General features: G+C 42.2%; 1 protein-coding gene across 2 annotated transcripts in view; it reads left to right on the forward strand.

The window, feature by feature from the left end:
* LOC104587718 (SMAD/FHA domain-containing protein) overlaps window positions 1-20,818 on the forward strand; it is a 59,296-nt gene that overhangs the window by 34,712 nt on the left and 3,766 nt on the right. Inside the window, exon 5 of one of the 2 annotated variants that reach the window (XR_016077542.1) lies at window positions 16,782-16,911. The exons of the other annotated variant lie outside the window; for it this stretch is intronic. The gene's annotated coding sequence lies outside the window, so the exon portion shown is untranslated. The remainder of the gene's footprint in view (window positions 1-16,781; window positions 16,912-20,818) is intronic. 2 annotated transcript variants of the gene reach the window in all.

The raw sequence follows: 20,818 nt of genomic DNA on the forward strand, positions 1-20,818 counted from the left end.
TACTGGAATTCTCCCAGCTTTTACAATCTTCTTAGTAGTAGCCGCACACTACCAGTAACCTCCAAGAATCACCCAATCCTCATTCTTTGTTGAAAAACTTCTAAACCTAGGAAATTCTCATGTAGTCAATCTAAATAGACTAACATAAGAGCTCCTAGGTCGGCTCTGATACCAAGTAGTCGATCAAGACTACAATCAGTCTCGAATTCAAAAGAAAAGAAAGAAGAAATTTCAGAAGAGAAGAAGAGAGGGAGAAAAGAAGAAGCACACGAAGAGATTTTGAAAAGAGAGAGAGGGTTGATCAGTTGATCTGCCGACCCACTCTTAATATTTATATATGTTGACTAATTGTAAAAGGGCTGAATTGCCCTTATTGCTTACATGGCAAATAAACTAATAATAAAGCTGAAATAACAAGCTATAATAACAAACTGAAATAACTACTAACTAACACTGACATAATTAACAAAAATATGCTGCCATACGAACACAGTGGGGTCCACATCAGTGTTTTGTACAAGTAGTTAAAATGGTCCCGAACTCATCTGTGTGTGTGTGTTTCTATAGGGGGTAATCCCCTCAAAGAGACTCTTCAAGTGAGAGCATCATGCTGACCTTATGGCTTGCTGACGTTAGGGCATCTTGCCCCAACACCAATTCTAATGCTAACAGGCCAAGGTCAGCTTGATGCCCTAAAGGAGAGGGAAGAGCAAGGGATGCTCAAAAAGGTGGGGGGTGGGGGGTGGGGGGGAGGAGAAATAAGACAATAGAGAACATGAAAAAGTTTTCAGGTGGGGCCTACATTAAATTGAAAGGTCAAAGGTCACAAGAGATAAAAATAGGTTGGAGGGGACGGGGATTTTAAGAGGGAGGGGCATAATTGGAAAAAAGACAAAATTGTTGGGTTTTTTAAGTAACTTGACCAAAAAAATTGTAGTAGTTCGGAGATAGAAATCTAGGAGCCTAGGAACCCAAAAGAGGACTCTGTTTGGGTGGTGACAATGTTCGAGAGTGGTAAGAAAGATTCGAAGGTGTTGAGAGAAGGGAGACTGGTTCGGGAGCTTGAGAGAGATTGATTGTTACAGCAGAAAGAGGCCAAGGATGAACCGACGAAGACAAGGGCCCTGAGGTTTGTTATGACTGTGATTTGCCTTGGCCTATCGAAGCAGGAGGTCTGATTGGGGGAGAGTATTTAGCATCAGCCAATTCAGCAAGAGGTTGTTGACAGTCCTAATTCCTTAGAGATTGCGATAGAGGAGAAAGAAAAAGGAACAGGGGAAGAAGGGGGGGTGCTCCAAAGGAGTCATCTACCTGTGGTTTGCTCGTTAATGAGGTAAGTCTATCTAATTCTGATTCTCTGGATGCCTTGGACAAGCAAAGGGAGGAAAGGACGAAAGGAAATAAGAAGGTAGGAGAAGGAAAGAGTGAAGGAAGTGGAAAGAGAAAGGCGTTGTTTGAGGTTGAAGGGAGTGGTTCTCAATGTAGGGTTTATAACAGGAAAAGGAAATTTGTGGGTTTAGCGAGTGGTGAAACTGGAGAGTGAAGGGGGGAAGGGTGAGAGAGGGGGAGAAGGAGGGAGGAGCAAGGAAGAAGAAGAGGTGATAGAAGTCAAAGACCAAGATAGCACTGAAGTTATTACAAATGGAGAAGTGGTGGTTAATATGAAAGAATGGTAGGATCCATCTAATGGACGCCATAAAGATTGCGGAATGGGTGGGCGAATTTCAGAAATTTTCCTACCTTCTCCCAACTGGGAATCGTATTCCCTAAATTTAGAATACAATATTCAAGGATCCTACTTGAACCATAATCGAACCAGATCTGAACCAAAAGGGAAGGGAGGAATTATACCTGATCCAGAGAAGCAGTATCTCCCAAAGTTGGTGTTCACGCCCAAAGAGGACACCAAGATCCGCTCCTACTGAAGATGACACAGCTGTATGTGGAACGGAACCAGCAGAGTGCGTCCTACACACTGGATCCTTTTCAAGAATCCTCTGGAAACTCTGAGCACCAAATCTTTTTCAGTCTTCCCTGCAAGACTGATGTCAAGAACTGATTTCTTGACTTCTTTCTTCTTCAAAGATCGAATCTTGTCAAAAAGAGTGGTGACGGCTGGAGGAGAACTCCTGGGACGAAGATGGCTGAATTGCTTCTCTTCTCTCTGGAGTGTGAATGAGATCTAATCTCAGTTCACAGGATGCTTTCTTGCTTTTCTTACAACCCTTGGTTCGAAATTTGGTATATTTCTCTTAGGGTTTCTCCTCATTTGTTCTTGATTAAGAAACCTCCTAATTAGGAGTTAACCCAATCCAAATCAGTATTTGGATAGGGGATGATCTTAATCCTTTCTGCAGATTAAGTTAGCTTACTCCTGATCTTATCAGGAGGTTACCAGATTCAAATCTGATTTGTATTTGGTCTCCCAGAGTGGATAAGGTTAAAGGTCCAATCCTTTTACTAACATTAATCTCAGATCCGCCCCATAGATGGGTGATCATATCAGCCCAGATCGAAATGGGCTTTTGGCCCATCAAGTGTTCAGTACTTAACTAGTTTCCAATTTGCTGCCCAGTTGGGCTTCTTTGTATGGCGTGGGAGCCAAGCATTGTGGGCAGGTGCAAGATTAGCCCATCAGGTACTATCCTAAATGGTCTTACACTTAACCTCTCAGCCCTTAATGATCAAGCACTGCCCGACAAGAGAGGACCTCTCCCTCGGTTACAAGGAACAGTGCCGCACTCTCTACTCACATGGATCCCGGGAATTAAAACCATTTGCAAACATTTTGAAACCGTACATGTATATATCATATATAAATTTTGCAAAACAAAATTCCAACGATTGAAATCAACTACTGGCAGTTTGGTTTCCATCAGAGAGAGTGCATTCCCGATCATTACCTTTGTCCGACAAAGGGGCTGATCCTGTCACTATGATCACCCACTCGGATGAATTCTCAGACTGCCCCAACATGCCCAGGTTTTGACCCCCGCTAAGGATCTCACTGATTGGCATATCAAAGACAGCCTGATCCCACCTAGTGAAGTATCATAATCGAGTCTAGGGGTCAGGTGTAACTTTCCAGTTTTGCCCATCTGTCTCCAAGGTCCAGGGCAACACTGGAAATCTGGTCCGGTTCAAGGATTCGAGTAATCCCATACTACATGTGCCTTGGGTCTTACCCTGGTGGCCGAGACAGGCCATCCCAACACTTCGTGGCACACCAATATCAGCCTTGGCAGGATAAATCTCCCCAGACTTATCCAATGGCTGTGAACATTTAAAACTAACACGAGTCTCTATAAGTGTCCAGTTTTAGGGTCTTACACAGAATTATACCAAACAACATGAATCAAACATGCACTTTATTTATTTACACTAAATGTCAAAAGTACATCAAATCGGATTGAAGATACAAAACTGTCTAACATAATAAACTAGTGGAAAGGGAGGTGACAATGGGGAACTCCTTGGGTTTATTCTTCTGGGGAGGGGAAGGTTTTCCAATGGCTGCTTTTGAGCAGTTTGAAAAGAAGAGATGAGAGAACAAGAATAGTGAAAAGGAGAGGGTAGAGAAGGAGAAGGGTTGGGATGAAGAGGGAGGTGAAGAGGAGTTCTTAGAAGGAGAGGAGTGAGGGGCTGAAAAGCTGAAATCATGGCAGCTGTTAGAAGGTAGGGGGCAAGAATGAAGTTATTAAGTTGGACTGTGAGGGGGCTAAGGGAGAGAGCAGAAGGGCAGGGGGGGGTGGAATTTGATTAGAAAAGACAGACTGGAGATAGTGTTGGCTGCAACAAACAAAATTGGAAAATTTTGATGTGTGCATGAAGGAAGAAGTCTGGGGAGTGAACAGTGGAGAGTAGTTAGATTTATAGGAGGAAGGGTTTCAAGGGGGCTGGTCATACTGTGGGATCCAGGGGTGTTTAGGAAGGCAAGAATCGTTAGGAGTTGCATTCCATTTGCAGTGATCTGGATCATTTGAAATAAGAGGAACAATTGAGAATAAGTCCAAATCATTGAGTTGTTAGTGGATTTGGCTAGTAAATTAGTGTCTGATTGGTTCTTGGTCCCTCCAGATTTTGCTGAGGTCATTTCAGAAGCTTGGGGGAACAGTTTGTGGGGCATTCTGGAGCTTCAAAGATGTAATGTTGTTTAATTCTGTTAAGATTTGTTTTTTGGGGTGTCTCCTTGGCACCTATTTAGATTGCACTATCTTTTTATTTATTCTTCGAAAAAAAAAGATGATATGGGTAGTAGGTCGCACACAGTAGAAGATCAAGACTAATCAGTCTTGAATCCTAATAGGTTTTAGGTTTGCAAAACAGAAGAAAAGTGAGAGAAAGGAGAGAGAATAGAAGAGAAACAAGAGAACACAAGTTGTTGAAAGGAGGGACAGATTCTAAACTGATCTGCCGCCGCCACTCTCTTAATATTTATAGGTTATGTTTAGTACATAATGGAAAGGACACATCTGCCCTTAGTACTTACATAATAAATAAAGTAAATAAAAGCTGAAATAAATAACAACTGAATTAACAAACTGACTCAAACTGACACTACTATAACTGAAACAAATAACTACATTGCTGTCCTACGAACACAGTGGGGCCCACATCAATGTTCTCTACACTCCCCCTCAAGTTGGGAATAGATATCTATCATTCCCAACTTGGATAGGTCTGTCTCTAACTTCTTCCTTGGTACAGCCTTGGTGAGGATATCTGCAAGCTGCATATTAGATGTGATGTACGGAAGACACACTTCTTGTGATGTGACCCTTTCTCGCACAAAATGTCGATCAACTTCGATATGTTTAGTTCTGTCATGCTGCACTGGGTTGTGGGCTATATTAATAGTTGCCTGATTATCACAATACAGCATTAAGGGCTTTTCATAGTCAATACCCAATTCTTCAAGTAGTGACCTCAGCCATAAGATTTCAGCCACTCCATTAGCCATTGACCTGTATTCCACTTCAGCACTGGAGCGGGAAACAACACTCTGCTTCTTACTCCTCCAAGAGACAAGGTTACCTCCCACCAGGGCACAATATCCAGAGGTAGACTTTCTGTCATCAACACTTCCAACCCAATCGGCATCTGTATAGATTTCCACCCTCATGTGATTATTGTTCTTGAGCAATATACCTCTACCTGGGCATCTCTTCAAGTATGCTAATATTCTCTCTGCCGCAAGAAGATGAGAAGTTCTAGGGGAGTGCATGTACTGGCTAACAACACTAACTGCATAGCTGATATCCAGCCGAGTGAGGCAGAGATATAGAAACTTTCCAACCAACCGTTGGAACATAGCTTTGTCTTCAAGAGGCTCCCCACCCTCTGCACTAATCTTGTGATTTTGTTCGATGGGTGTATCAGCCGGCTTAACACCCAACTTTCCAGTTTCTGCCAACAGATCTAGAACATATTTTCTCTGAAAGATAAAAATCCCCTGCTTGGATCTAGCAACCTCAATACCCAAAAAGTACCGTAGTGCACCAAGGTCTTTCACCTCAAACTCTTGATGAAGGAGCTGTTTGAGGGACTCAATCTCATGACTGCCATTTCCTGTCACCACAATATCATCAACATATACTGCTAGTAGTGTCAGAGAGGACTCCACCCTCTTGATGAATAGTGTATGATCTGACTGGGCCTGTACATAACCAAACTTTCCAAGGGCTAATCTGAACCTATCAAACCAGGCTCTAGGTGACTGCTTCAAACCATACAATGCCTTGTTCAGTCGGCAAACCTTCTTACCTGTCTCTGTATCATAGAATCCAGGAGGCAACTGCATGTAAACCTGTTCTTGTAAGTCTCCATTCAGAAAGGCATTTTTAACATCTATCTGAAACAGGGGCCAAGAATGATTTGCTGCAAGGGATAACAGAACTCGGATGGTGGTCATCTTGGCTACAGGGGCAAAGGTCTCCAAGTAGTTTATACCATAAGTCTGAGTGAACCCCTTTGCAACCAGCCGGGCTTTGTACCTTTCAATAGAGCCATCAGCATTATGCTTCACAGTGAACACCCATCTGCATCCCACTGGTTTCTTTCCTTTTGGTGGGTCAACCAATGCCCAAGTATTATTCTTCAACAGGGCGTCCATTTTGACTTGCATTGCATCTTTCCATTCTGGAACTGATAAGGCTTCTTGCATTGTTCTTGGAATAGGGACATTGACAATGGAAGTGAGATAGGACCGGTAAGATGGTGACAGACGATCATAGGATAAGAACTGTGAGATGCTGTGAGCTGTAGAAGTGGTGCAATGTCGTTTCCCTTTGCGAATGGCAATAGGGAGATCAAGGTCATCCACAGGAGGGGAAGTGGGAACAGTGAGAGGTATCTCAGTGGGCTCTGGATTTGGATCCGCAGAAGGAACTGGAGCTGGCCGGGATTGCCGAAGACTAGGATCAACCTGCCTGCATCGCCTGTGATAGACTCTCAACTCCGGCTCCCTCTGACCACCCTCACCACTACAACCTTCATTACCTAGTGGAATAGGTAAAGGAACAGCCCCACTTCTACCAGCCCCACTTCCACTCTCACTGCTCTCCCCCTGAGGAAAGAAACTCAAAACAGCCCCACTCTCACTGCTCTCCCCCTGAGGAGAAACCCTAGGATAATAGGGTGTCTCCTCAAAGAAGGTGACATCCATGGAGACAAAACGTTTCCCTAAAACCGGATCATAGCAACAATAACCCTTTTGAGTTTGTGCATAACCAAGGAAAATGCATTTGGAGGCCCTAGGTTCAAACTTGGAATGATGAGACCCGAGAAGCTGAACGAAACAGGTACAACCAATGGTTTTAAGGGGAACAATGAACAACTCCTCGTCTGGGTATAGAAGGGAAAAGGGGGTTCTCATATCAAGGACCCGGGAAGGAACTCGATTAATGAGATAAATTGCCGTGAGGATAGCATCACCCCAGAAGCGAATAGGTACATTGGAGGTAAACATAATGCTTCTAGCCACCTCCAAGATATGCCTATTCTTCCTTTCGGCAACGCCGTTCTGCTGTGGTGTATAAGGGCAAGTGCTCTGGTGAATAACTCCATGGCTAAGAAGGTAGGAGGTCAATGGCTGAGCAAAGTATTCCTTTGCATTATCAGATCTAAGGACTTTGATTTTGGTCCCAAACTGAGTGAGAACCATCTGATGGAAGTTTTGGGTCAGAGCAGGAACCTCATCCTGAGAACGCATAAGATAGACCCAAGAAAAACAGGTATGGTCATCAACAAACAGTAGAAAATATCTGTACCCACCCATAGAAGAGATATGATATGGCCCCCAAACATCAGTATGCACAATATCAAAAGAGGAATTACTCCTTTTATTACTTAAAGAATAAGAGTTTCTACAATGTTTGGCAAATTCACAACTCTCACACCTCAACTTTGATAACTCAACAGACTCAAATAAAGCAGGAAACAGACTCTTCAAAGACTTAAAAGACAAATGACCTAATCGGTTATGCCAAAGCATAACCGAACTCACAGACTGGGAAACAAAAGACTTCTTATCCATTGACTCCTCCCGACGAGAACTCTCTCCAAGCAGATAGATCCCGTTCGTCTCACGGCCAGTACCAATCACCTTCCTCGTCTCCAAATCTTGAAAAACACATCGGTCAGGGAAAAAGGTTACTGAACAGTTCATGTGTTTGGTAATACTACTAACTGAAAGCAGGTTAGTATCAAGCTTAGGAACATGCAAGGCAGAAGATAAAGAGATAGTATCCGATAGCTTGATGTCCCCCTTGCCCGAAATGGGAACAAGAGAGCCATCAGCAATGGATACTCTATCTCTGCCAGAGGACAAGTGATAAGAAGTGAACAAAGATGGCAAGCTAGTCATATGGTCAGATGCACCTGAATCTATTACCCAACAGTGATTAGTATTACCTGGAGCTGAAGCATGGTAAGCTGAGGCTCGAATACCTGAATGTGCAAATGCAGATGTGGCAGGAGCTGATGGTGACTGAGATGGCTGAGCTGAACTCCCAACTTCCTTTTCCAACTGTATGAGGGCAGCCCGAACAACAGCTAAAGTCTCTAGGGATGTGCCTGATGAAGATGTTGAATCAGTGTTCACTGCCATATGAGCATTACCCTTCTTATTTCTTAGTTTTGCTGGGACCAAGTGAGGATGTAGCTTCCAACAAGTATTTTTTGTGTGCTTGGGTTTCTTGCAATGTTCACATACCAGATCCGGTTTATCTTCCTTCTTCCGGTCCCTTTCTGAGTCACCCCCTGGCTTAGGTTTAATAGCTGTCAAGGCTGGGAAAGAGGGATGAGGCTGCATCATGACTTTCCTCCTGGTCTCTTCACTATGCACCAGGGAGTATGCTTGAGAAAGGGTCACACTATCTCTTGTCAATATCTGTTGTCGCACAATGTCATATTCTGAATTCAAACCAGCCAGAAACTCAAATACCCTATTCGTCTCGACTTGCTTTCTGTGAGTCTGTGCATCTTTGGGACTCTCCACTCAAGGGTCTCTAGATGGTCAATCTCATGCCACAAGGATTTTAAGGTAGAGAAGTAGACAGAAACTGGCTTCTCTCCTTGTTTAAGGCTGTTCACCTCACACTTCAGTTCATAGGCTCTGGCAACATTAAGGGGTTGGGAATATGTTTCTTTCACAACATCCCATATCTCTTTGGCTGTCTTTGCCCACAAGTAATTTCGGCTGATATGTGGCTGCATAGAATTACACAGCCATGCTATAACCAAATAGTTCTCTTGAACCCACTTGGTGTATGTTGGGTCCTCCTTGGAAGGTTCTTTCACATCTCTCAAGAGGTAACCCAGTTTTCCCCTTCCTCCAATAGCCATCATGGCTGATTGAGCCCACTCCAAATAATTTGACCCATCAAATCTCATAGTTGTAATCTGAAACCCGGTTTCAGATACACTACCATAACTGTGGTTTCCAAAACTACTTTCTCCCTGACCCTTAAACTCCATCTTTGATCAAGATTCAGTGGCTACAAACTGTTAGAGCCACTATACCAGAAAACAGAGTCAAACAAGCAAGTCTGGAATCTGATCCGAAACCAACACAAATCTGATCTGATCTGAAACCAACCCAAATCTGATCTGAAATCAATCGCCTATCACAGTATATGCAAGAAATCAACTCAAATCTGATCTGAAATCAATCGGCATGCACAGTACCAGGCAGCCTATCGATCTGAGGTGCTATTTTCTGAAATCACTACTGTGGGGCCCACTGCTGCGAGAGCAAAATTAGGGTTTCAACTGTAGGTCTGAAGTAAGTGCTCAGCTGCACTCTCCAAGCAGTCCGCACAAGTGGGACTTGTCGTAGGGCAATATGAAACCCTAAAAATTAATCACCTTTAAAGAGGGGGGTTCGGCCCAACAATCAAACCCTAGAAACAAACTTAAACACAGTTCGGCAAGCCAAACCTTAGAAACAAACTTGAACACAGTTCGGCAAGCCAAACCCTAGAAACAAACTTGAACATAGTTCGGCCCCTCTTTCTAGATAGGTCCAACCTATCTTGACTGATTGCTGTCTCTGAAACTCAGTAAAAAAAAAACTTACTTATGTACTTCGGTTTACTGTCTTCTAGGGTTACCTGAACCCTAACCTTCGCTGCCTCTTCTTGATTACCAACTCTCTGCAAGTCGCGACAAGTCTTCAACTGCTGCGAACTTCTTCTGGTAATCTCCAAGATTCAGCCACCGAAAACTTCTTCAAAGCTTCCAGCCCTAGCTAGTCCTCATGTGGTCGGCTGGACTAGACACACATGAGAAGCCCTAGATAGGCTCTGATACCAAGTAGAAGATCAAGCCTGTAATCAGTCTTGAATCCTAATAGGTTTTAGGTTTGCAAAACAGAAGAAAAGTGAGAGAAAGGAGAGAGAATAGAAGAGAAACAAGAGAACACAAGTTGTTGAAAGGAGGGACAGATTCTAAACTGATCTGCCGCCGCCACTCTCTTAATATTTATAGGTTATGTTTAGTACATAATGGAAAGGACACATCTGCCCTTAGTACTTACATAATAAATAAAGTAAATAAAATCTGAAATAAATAACAACTGAATTAACAAACTGACTCAAACTGACACTACTATAACTGAAACAAATAACTACACTGCTGTCCTACGAACACAGTGGGGACCACTGCAGTGGGGCCCACATCAGTGTTCTCTACACACACCATTTAGCGTGGCGATATGAATTAGTTTTGTGGTAGAAAGAAAATGAAATATGAAAGATTAGGAACAAAGTTGGAAAAGGAAAAGAGTGGAGAAAGAATAAGGTTGTGTCTAATAAATGTAATAGTTCTTGCAATATAAGCTCATTAGTATATGCATGATGATTTACAATTACAAATACGCCCTTGATTAGTAGAAATCATTACATTGATAAAATTACCCTTGTACAACACATATATCGTCCCTCATGGCTGCATTGGTGTAAATGAGAGGAAATTATTATGAATGTTTCTACAGAGTTGATCCATAAAACTTTTTTCTTCTTTTTTAAAAGTATATAATACATTTTGCTTTTCCTAAATGAAAATCAAAGTAGTTACATTGTAAGAGCAATTTGTTGACCTTCGTGCTTTTGACCGTTTTTACAAGGAGTAGAATTGTCTTTGTTAAGGATAATTATTATGTTATTTATATTCTGCCAACGAATTTGTCCTAATGGTGCTTCCATGAAATAATAAAAATAAATAAAACTTGAAAGTAGAAAAGGAGAAATGAATTCACCCCTTGCTTAACGATCTTTGGAACACTTACTTGTTAGTCAATAGCTCTCCATCACCAACTGGGATCTTATGATTCATAACAATAAGAGTGGAGGCAGGTTTAGCACTAAGCTTCCCAATCTAAGTGAGAAGGTCTGGCACATACTTCAATTGGGAAATGAAGATTCCTTCGTTGGACCTAACAACTTCAATGCCCAAGATGATGGCAGAACTGGATAAAATGCTTGTCCACTTCAATGTGTTTCGTCCTATCATGCAGAACTGGATTAGCAACAATATTGATGGCAGCTTTATTGTCACAGTAGAGTGACGTAGGATTGCTTACTGTGAAACCCAGTTCACCTAACAGATTTCTTATCCACATGATTTCCGTAACCTCATGAGCCATCGCTCTATACTCTGCTTCAGCACTGGATCTAGCCACCACACTTTGTTTTTTGCTTCTCCATGTGACAAGGTTTCCCCCTACAAAGGCACAATAACCACTGGTAGACTTTCGGTCATTGACTGCTCCTGCCCAATCTGCATCAGTATATACTTCCACTTTTAAGTGACTGTGTTTCTGGAACAACAAACCAGCTCTAGGAAACTTCTTGAGATATCTCAAGATCCTCTCTGCAGCCTCAAAGTGAGTTGTTCTCGGGCTGTGCATGAATTGACTAAGGACACCCACTGCATAGGCAATATCAGGCCTGGTCATAGACAAATACAGAAGTCTCCCCACGAGTCTCTGGAACATCTTTACATCTTTCAAAAACTCTCCCTAACTGTCTCCCAGATGGTGATTAGGTTCAATAGGTGAATCAGATGGTTTTACCCCCAACTTGCCTGTATCTTCTAGTAGATCTAGTACATACTTCCGTTGGGAAATAAAGATGCCCTTGTGAGAGCGGACAACTTCAATTCCAAGAAAGTATCGTAAGGGGCCTAGATCCTTCACCTCAAATTTAGTGGCTAAGAATTTTTTTAGTCTCTGGATTTCAGCCTCCCAATCTCCTGTGATCACTATGTCATCCACATACACAATAAGAGCTGCAATTTTACCTTCACCTCTTTTTACAAACAGGGTATGATTTGACTGGCATTGTTTGAATCCCATCTGTTGGACTGCTAAATGGAACTTACTAAACCAAGCCCGAGGTGATTGTTTCAACTCATATAGGAACTTTTTTAACCTGCACACCTTTTGTTCACTGCCTTTGGCACAGAACCCTGGGGGTTGGGTCATGTACACTTCCTCTTCCAAGTCACCATTCAAGAAGGCATTCTTGATGTCCAATTGGTGAAGATCCCAGTCAAGATTTGCTGCCAAGGAAAGGAGAATCCGGATAGAGTTCATCTTCGCTACTGGAGCAAAAGTCTCTACATAGTCCACTCCATATACCTGTGTGAAGCCTCTTGCTACCAGTTTAGCCTTGTACCTTTCAACAGTTCCATCAGCTTTGTGTTTCACTATGAACACCCACTTGCACCCCACTGGTTCCTTTCCCTCAGGAAGATCTACCAACTCCCACGTATCATTTTTGTGTAAGGCATCAATTTCTTCCTGCATTGCATCTGTCCATTCAGGTTTTGACAAAGCTTCTGCCACGGTCTTAGGGATGGGGACACTATCCACAGAAGAGAGAAAGGCACGATACGAAGGTGAAACATGCTCATAGGACACAAAGTTAGAGATAGGATGATTAGTGGTACAAGATCTAACACCCTTTCTCTTAGTAATAGGAATATTAAGATCATTGGGGATAGGTGAATCAACATTTAAAGGAGCAATGGGAGCAAGTGTACCTGGCTGATGAGACGGATCTGCCTCGGGTGAATCCGATGATGTTGGTTGCATAGTGTCCGGCTCCACGGCTCTTGAACTCTGCTAGCTCTTATGGCGATGATGAAAAACCCGGAACGGAGGAGGATTGGGTAAAGGAGGTAGTTGAATCTGAGTCATCGCCTGTTTCTCCTCAACCCTACTCTCCCCCTGAGGAGAAACCGAGAAGAACGGTTGACTCTCAAAGAATGAGACATCAATGGAAACATAGTATTTGCGGGCAATGGGATCATAGCAACGATACCCCTTTTGAGATGAAGGGTAACCAAGAAAAACACAAGGAATAGCCCGAGGGTCAAGTTTACCACGAGTAGGTGATAGGTTGTGGACAAAACAACGACACCCAAAAACACGCATCGGAATGGTGGACAGCGGGGTTGTAGGGAACAAGAGCTCATGTGGGGCCTTATACTCTAGTAGCCGAGAGGGCATGCGATTGATGATTTATGTCGCACACAATACTGCATCCATCCAGAACTGTTTTGGCACATTCATATGAATCAGCAAGCCACGAGCAACTTCGAGAAGGTGACGGTTTTTTCGTTCAGCCACACCATTTTGTTGGGGTGTCCTGGCACAAGAGCTTCGTTGAAGTGACCCACTCGAAGCAAAGAACTTCGTGAGATCACTATGGAAATATTCCTTTGCATTGTCCGACTGGAAAATATGAATTTCCGTTTGGAACTGAGTGAACACCACGCGTTGAAAATCTTTCACAATTTGTGGCACTTCATCTCGAGATCGCATAGGGTAAACTCAAGTGTATCGAGAATAATCATCAATCAAAGTAACAAAATACTTATAGCTAGCCGCAGTAGGTAGAGTAACAGGGCCCCAAACATCAGAATAAACAATATGAAATGGAAATTCAGATCTTTTATTTCTTAAAGGTAAAGAACTTCTACAATGCTTACTCAACTGACAAGTTTGACATTGTAACTGACTCACTGACAAGGACTCAAACAACTTTGGGAACATAACTTTTAACGACTCAAAAGAAAGATGACCTAAACGACTATGCCATAAATAGGCCTGACTCTCACTCGACGAACTTGTGGACTCAGTCGCCACTAGACCAACATTATTCTCCAGCACGTAGAGACCATCCACCATGCTTCCTCTACCAATCGTCTTCCCCGAGGTCAAATCCTGAAACACACACGAAGACGGAAAAAAGGTGACTAAGCAGTTCAAAGAGTGAGTAATACTACTAATGGACAGCAAATTAATAGGTAATTTCGGAACATGCAGGACATTAGGAAGAGTAAGGCCAAGTGGGAGAGATATGGTGCCTCGGCCAGCTATGGTAGAAAAAGAACCATCAGCCAGTCTTACCTTATCTCTCCCAGAGAGAAGGTTATATGTCTGGAACAAATTTGACTTACCGGTCATGTGATTTGAGGCTCCGGAGTCAATAATCCAAGGTGAATCAGTAGTATGAGATGACACATGGAAGGCTGTGGCATTACCTGATGTAGACGCAAATGAGGTAGAAGGAGTAGGCCCAGAATCCACCTGGCGGAGAGTCCTACCATACAATTCCAAATGTTCACGGAAGGAGTTGATAATATCTTCCTTAGGGTCAGAACCGGGATGTCTCTCCTGAGTTACGGAAGGACTAGTCTCTGTCGATGCCATATTAGCTGAGTTATACCTTTTTTGATTCTGCTGGCCTGGTTTCTTGCCCTGATCCGGTGCTGACTTCTTACCTAAATCCTGTGCCCATTTAGGTTTTCCATGGAGATCCCAGCATGTATCTTTAGTGTGTCGTGTCTTCTGGCAGTGAGTGCACCAAAGCTTGCTTTTATCTTCTGATTTTTTCTGAGTGTCACCCCTTTTAAAGCCACCTCCGACATTTGTATCTGAATTTCCCCAGACCGCTAGGGCAACTGACTCCCCTTCTACACCATTCATCACACTTCTTCTGCTTTCTTCTGATTGCACCAAGGCATACACCTCCTGGACTGATGGCAAGTCTTTACTACCCAAGATCTGTACCCTGATGGACTCATATGACGAATTCAGCCCTAGGAGGAAGGCAAACACGCGTTGCTGTGATACAAGTGACTTGTAGGCCTTTGCATCTTCATCACACTTCCAATTCACATTCTGATAGTGATCAAGTTCTTTCCATATTGATGTCAAATCAGAATAATACATCGAGAGACTCCTCTCCCCCTGTTTGCAAGTAGAAGATTCAGCTTGTAGTTGATATATCTTGGCATAGTGTCTCTGTTCTGAATAAGTGGACTTCGCTTGTTCCCATATCTCACAAGCAGTTTCAGCCCACATAAAAGTCTTCCTTACTCGTGGCAGCATTGAAACCAAGAGCCAAGACATCACCATACTTTGGTTCCTTTACTCTCCCATTGATGTATCCTATTCGCCCCCTAGCAGTGATGTAGAGTTTTATCCCCCTAGACCACTCAAGGTAATTCAGACCATCAAAGGGAATGACAACCATGGGAAAGCTCATATCCGTTCCCAAACACCGGACTTAGGACCCCTCCTTACTCCACAAAACAATGCTCCACTCAGTTCACACCCACACACTCGGGTTTACCAACCAGATTGAGCACAAACAGTACCAAATTCCGGACAAAAACTGAGGTAATATTCGGCAGATTTCAGGCCTGTATAGTTTTATCAGTCCCCACCTACTAGAATTCCAGAATGTCTAACAGCCACTAATCAGTAGGAGAGATCCTTCTTACTTATAGTCAACTCAAACCATTGAGAAGACGGGTCAGCATTGACCTACAGTTGTCTTAACACATGAACAGGATCACACGGTCCAAGAAAACTAGGGTTACACAGGTTCGACAGCATTCAGCCGCCCCAGATTCATAGGGTTTTCACTCGGCACATGACCAAGGAGAGTAAAGAAGAGAAAAAAATAGGGAGAACTGTACCAGTTGTAGCTATTCTGTAGTCCAGAATCAGATTTCTTTTCTGCTAGTCTGTTCGATTTGTTCTTTGGGTTGATCGATCTTCTCTTGACAGTAGGGTTGATTGATCTGCTCTCTTTTAATCAGCATTCCCGCTCTGATACCATCTTAACAGTGTAGCCGGCCAGAGAATAGTGGAAGAGGAGAGAAGAGAAGAGAAGAAGAAGAGAAGAGAAGAGAGGAGAGAAGAGAGAAGGTTTGCAATGTAACAGTATTGGCGGCGCCAGTGTTTATTTTACTATATATAGGGCGACAGAAATAACAAGGGAAAAGACCCTTGTGCCCCTGAGTACAATAACAGACATAACAGAAATAAAAAAACGAAATAAAAAAACACTTTAATTAGCCAAACAGGCCCTAACATCTGCAACTAAGTTATTTTAACATTATTCCAACAATATTCATGGAACTTCTGCACAAGTGTAGGCACCTCAACATGAGAGAGCATAAGATAGATCCAAGTACACCATGAAAAATCATCAATAATCAAAATGAAATATTTATAGGCAACCCAGGAAGGGCAGGTATAGGGAGTGTTATTAGAAATCATCTAGGTGAAGTTGTGGCACTCTTCTTAGGATCAATAGGTATCGGTGACTCAATACAGGCTGAATCATTGGCTCTACTTCAAGGCTTAAAGATGGCTGAGCAGATTGGGACAACAGATTTTGAAATAGGAGACTCACTGCTGGTCATTTCTTGGGCTAAAAACATTACATCAGCACCTTGGAAGCTCAAATTTATATACAGAGAAATTGACATAATTGCAAGGAGGGTCAACTCTCAGTTTGGTTGGGCCAAAAGGACTGCAAATGGGTTGGCAGACACTCTAGCAAAACAGGGGGCAAATAGATCTACCTTGTACTGGGCAGAACTGTAAATGCTTTGTAGTGTTTGCAGATTGGGTTAATGCTTTCTGCAACCTATAACTATTGTATTTCAATATTTCTCTGTTATTAATAAAATCTTTTTGCTGATAAAAAAAAAACAAAATGAAATATTTATAACCACTCATACAAGGCAAATGGTAAGACCCCCACACATTAGTGTACAATATTAAAAGGAACAATAGATCTTTTATTACTTGTAGGATAAAGACTAATAATGTAGAATTGACAGACTTATTTCTTTAAATAGTGCTGGAAATAATAGATTCAATGAAAAAATGACAAATGACCCAAACGATAATGATATGTGCATTCCTACCTTTCCCACTCTCATTCTTTTTACCATTGTTTCCATTCTTGAATCAGGTAGGCATGAGCTTTGGGTGTAACTTCAACAGGTGTCCTTGGTGTGCTTGGGCTTATTCACACACAACATCCTTCTTTCTAGTATTAACCTTTGGCTTCATCCCAACATTAGCATGGTGATCAACTTGAGGTTTCACAAACTGAACCTATCTTTTACTCTCCTCACTACTAACTATTAGGCTTAAGATAGGGTCATCTCATCTTTTGCTAAAACATTATGTCTCACAATATCATATTCAGGATTGAATCCAGTGAAGAACTAAAAAACTTGATTTCTCTCCACCAACTTCCTATGTGTCTCGACATCCCTTTGTACACCCCCACACAACAGTCTCTATCAGGTCAATCTCCTGCCAAAAAGATTTCAGCATGATGAAGTAAACAACTAAGGGCTTCTCCCCATGTCTTAGATTGTTCACATTACTCTTTATTTTGTAGGCCCTGGCACAACTTTTGGAAATAGGTCTCCATGACATTATCCCACACCTCCTTCGCAAAATCCATCCACAGGTAGTGCTGGCTAATATGAAGTTGCATGGACTTTAGTAATTTTCTTGCATCCACCTCTCATAGGTAGAGTCATCTTTCGTAGGTTTCTTCTTGCTCCTGATGATATACCCCCACTTCTCTCTACTAGACATGAATCTTTATAGATTGAGACTATGCCAAACAATTGGTTCTATCTAACTTTACTGTACTTACTGCCCCTAAAAGTCTCCACAAACTTCCCATGGCTAAACCCAAAGTCCGTGGAGTATTTTGTTTCACCTCCAGTTTGCTCCATCGATTGAACGAACAAAAATCAAAATAGGACACTACTAATTAAGAATCACTGGTTTGAAGCCAAAACTGCTCAATCACCCAAAACTAGGGTTTCACAAACCCGACAACTTGGGAGGAGGAGAGAAAGTCCAGATGCTCCTACCAGAGATTGCAAGACCCTTTCCAACCTGGATCAGTCTCAAAGAGGGTCAAAAAGCTTCCCTTCAAGCCCGAAATGCTAGATTCGAAGTGTCTCTAGAACCCCTAACTCAATTTCTCTAGTTATCTAGGTCTTCGAGAAAATCTCCAACATCCTATCTTGGGCCTCAAACAAGAATAAATTCCTCTCTAAAAACCCTCCAATACTAGGCTGTATAAGCTGCCAATCAATTAAACGAATAGTTCTCCATACACACTATGTATGGGCCTAAAAGAAGAAATTGTAGAAGGTGGGAACCTGCTCTAATACCAAGTTGTAAATCACACCAACAATAATTCTGAAAAATAAAATAAAGAAGATTGAAAAGAAGAAGAAAGAGATCCACTTAAGGGTAGCACATTGGCTGAAATTCATGGATCTGTTTATAGATTTTTTTGTGGATGATTTGTTGAGAAGTTGGAAAGAAATAGCAAACTCAGCCCAAGTTAAAAGGGTCACAAGTCCTTGGATCCCCCTCCTGCTGGTCATATAAAGTTGAATTTTGATGACAGTAGCATTGGGAATCTAGGGCAATCAGGTATTGGGGGGATTTTCAGAAATGAGGAAGGGAATGCTCTAGCCCTATTCTTTGGCCCAATTGGAGAGGGTGAATCTCTTAGGGCTGAGATATCAGCACCCTTGGAAGGGCTTCAAAGAGCAAGAGACCTGAATATTAGGAGGTTGGTTATTGAAGGGGGTTCAGAGGTGGTGGTAAGCTGGTTAAAGGAAGATAAGCCTGCAATGTGGAAATACAACAATGAGAAGAAAAAATTTAAATGGTTGGCAAAGGATATTGAAATGAAGTACAGTTGGGTTAAAAGAACTGCAAATTCTTTTGTCGACAGTCTAGCTAAGCAAGGGGTGAAGAGGGATTCTGTCAACACTCTTGGCCCAATAGAGAAAAGAACAAGAATAATCTTAGAGGTGTCAAGAATGAATTGACCCCCACCTCAAAGAGTCTTTTATATATTAAAAGATATATACAACTACAAGAATGCCCATATAGGGCTGAAAGAGAGAAGAAGAATAAGATGTATATGTAATATACAACAGGAACTATACTAATAAGATACATCAAGTTACAGAGTCTCCACACTCCCCCTCAAACTGATGCCTAGACATAAGCATCAGTTTGTCTATAAGGAAGAGATGTCGAACTCTAGTCCTAGCTTTGGTGAAGATATCATCAATTTGCATATTTGAAGCTACATGAGGAAGCAGTATAGACCCAATAGTGAAAAGATCTCGGATAAAGTGGTAGTCAACCTCGATGTGCTTGGTCCTCTCATGGAAGACAGGGTTAGATGCAATGTTGATAGCACTCGTATTGTCTGCATAGAGAGGAATAGGAGTAGGAAGCTGAATGCCAAGATCCATAAAGAAAGATCGTAACCAAACAATCTCACTGCAAACCAAAGACATGGCCCTATACTCTGCTTCAGTGGAAGACTTGGAGACTGTTTATTGTTTCTTACACTTCCAATAGATGAGTGAATCATCCGTAAAAGCATACCACCCAAAAGTGGACCTATGAGTGTCTGGACAACCTTCCTATCCGCATCAGCATATGCTCTCAACTAAATTGGAGAGGAAGAGGAGAAGAACAGTTCCTGAGAAGTTGTGCTTCTAACATATCCAATGATGCGATGAACATCAGTCATATGAGGCTGACGAGGAGCAGAAACAAATTGACTAACAACCTGAACAACATGAGAAATATCAGGCTGAGTCATAGTTAGATAAATGAGGGACCCCACAAGCTGGCGATAAAAGGCAACATCGGAAAGTAATGGACCTTCAGATTTAGATAGCTTAAGATTTAGCTCCATAGGTGTATCAACATGCTTTTCATCATTGAGACCAGCAAGTTTAACAAGGTCAGAGGCATACTTATGCTGACAAACAAAATACCCTTGATCACTACGATGCACTTCTAGTCCCGGAAAATAGGTGAGAGGCCCCAAGTCCTTCATGTGAAAGGAATTATGAAGTAATAGGTTCAATTCACGAATGCCCTCAACATCATTCCCAGTCAACAACATGTCATCAATATATAGTAGGAGAATGGTAATACCCTGAGGTCATCGCCTAACAAAAGTGATCAGAAGAACTCTGGCTATATTTAGCAGCAACTACAACATCGCGAAAGCGTTCAAACCATGCCCGGGGAGCTTGTTTTAGACCATATAGAGATTTTTTGAGGCAACATACTAAAGAAGGATCACTGTAGTATCCAGGAGGAGGCTTTATGTCATCGCCTAATAATTATGAATAATTATTAATGAAATATGACTATGGTACCTAGGGAACTACCCTAGGATCTATGTTTTCTATATAAAAAAAATTGCCTAGGCGACAAGGCGCCCCCCCTGACGCCCAGCCTCGCCTTGGCGCCTTGAAAACTATGATTTGTGGAGGATAGGACAGCAGACAAAGAGCTATGGTTTAAAGGAAAGCCATACCGGTCAGGAGGTCTAGATATACGAGTAGAACGACGAAGAGGAACAAAAGTATGAAGAGTGTTTGAAGTAGAGGTATCACTTACGGGAGCAATGGTAAGATGATGATCTGAACCAGGAGGAAGGAGAGTCGCAAGCGCAGGGGCTGGATCACGTAACCGCTTGTGAGAGAAGACGAGAAGGTCCTTCTCAGCAAGAGATGGAGCATCCTGTGAATCAAAGTTTAGCAAAATAGAAACAAACAGTCTAGCAATTCCAGCAAAAAAGGAAATGTGCTCAAGGACAACAATATTACGTGACATACGAATGCGACGAATAAAGGGATCATAACAAAGAAATCTTTTGTAGTCAGGACTGCAACCTACAAAGGCACTGTAACCTACAAAGGCACACATGACAGACTGTGCAGACAATTTAGAGCGTTCACAAGAGGGAAGATGAACAAAGCACACACATCCAAAAACATGAAGCGTAGATAAATTTGGAGAACAACCAAACAACTTTTGAAAGGGAGACATATTACCAAGAACAGAGGAAGGAATATAGTTGATCAAAAACATAGTTATATTGGCTGCCTCTACCCAAAAAGAAGGTGGAGTATGGGACTCCTGCAATAA

Source organism: Nelumbo nucifera, chromosome 6 (genome assembly GCF_055504915.1).
Source record: "Nelumbo nucifera cultivar China Antique chromosome 6, China Antique-T2T, whole genome shotgun sequence".
Lineage (NCBI taxonomy): Eukaryota > Viridiplantae > Streptophyta > Magnoliopsida > Proteales > Nelumbonaceae > Nelumbo > Nelumbo nucifera.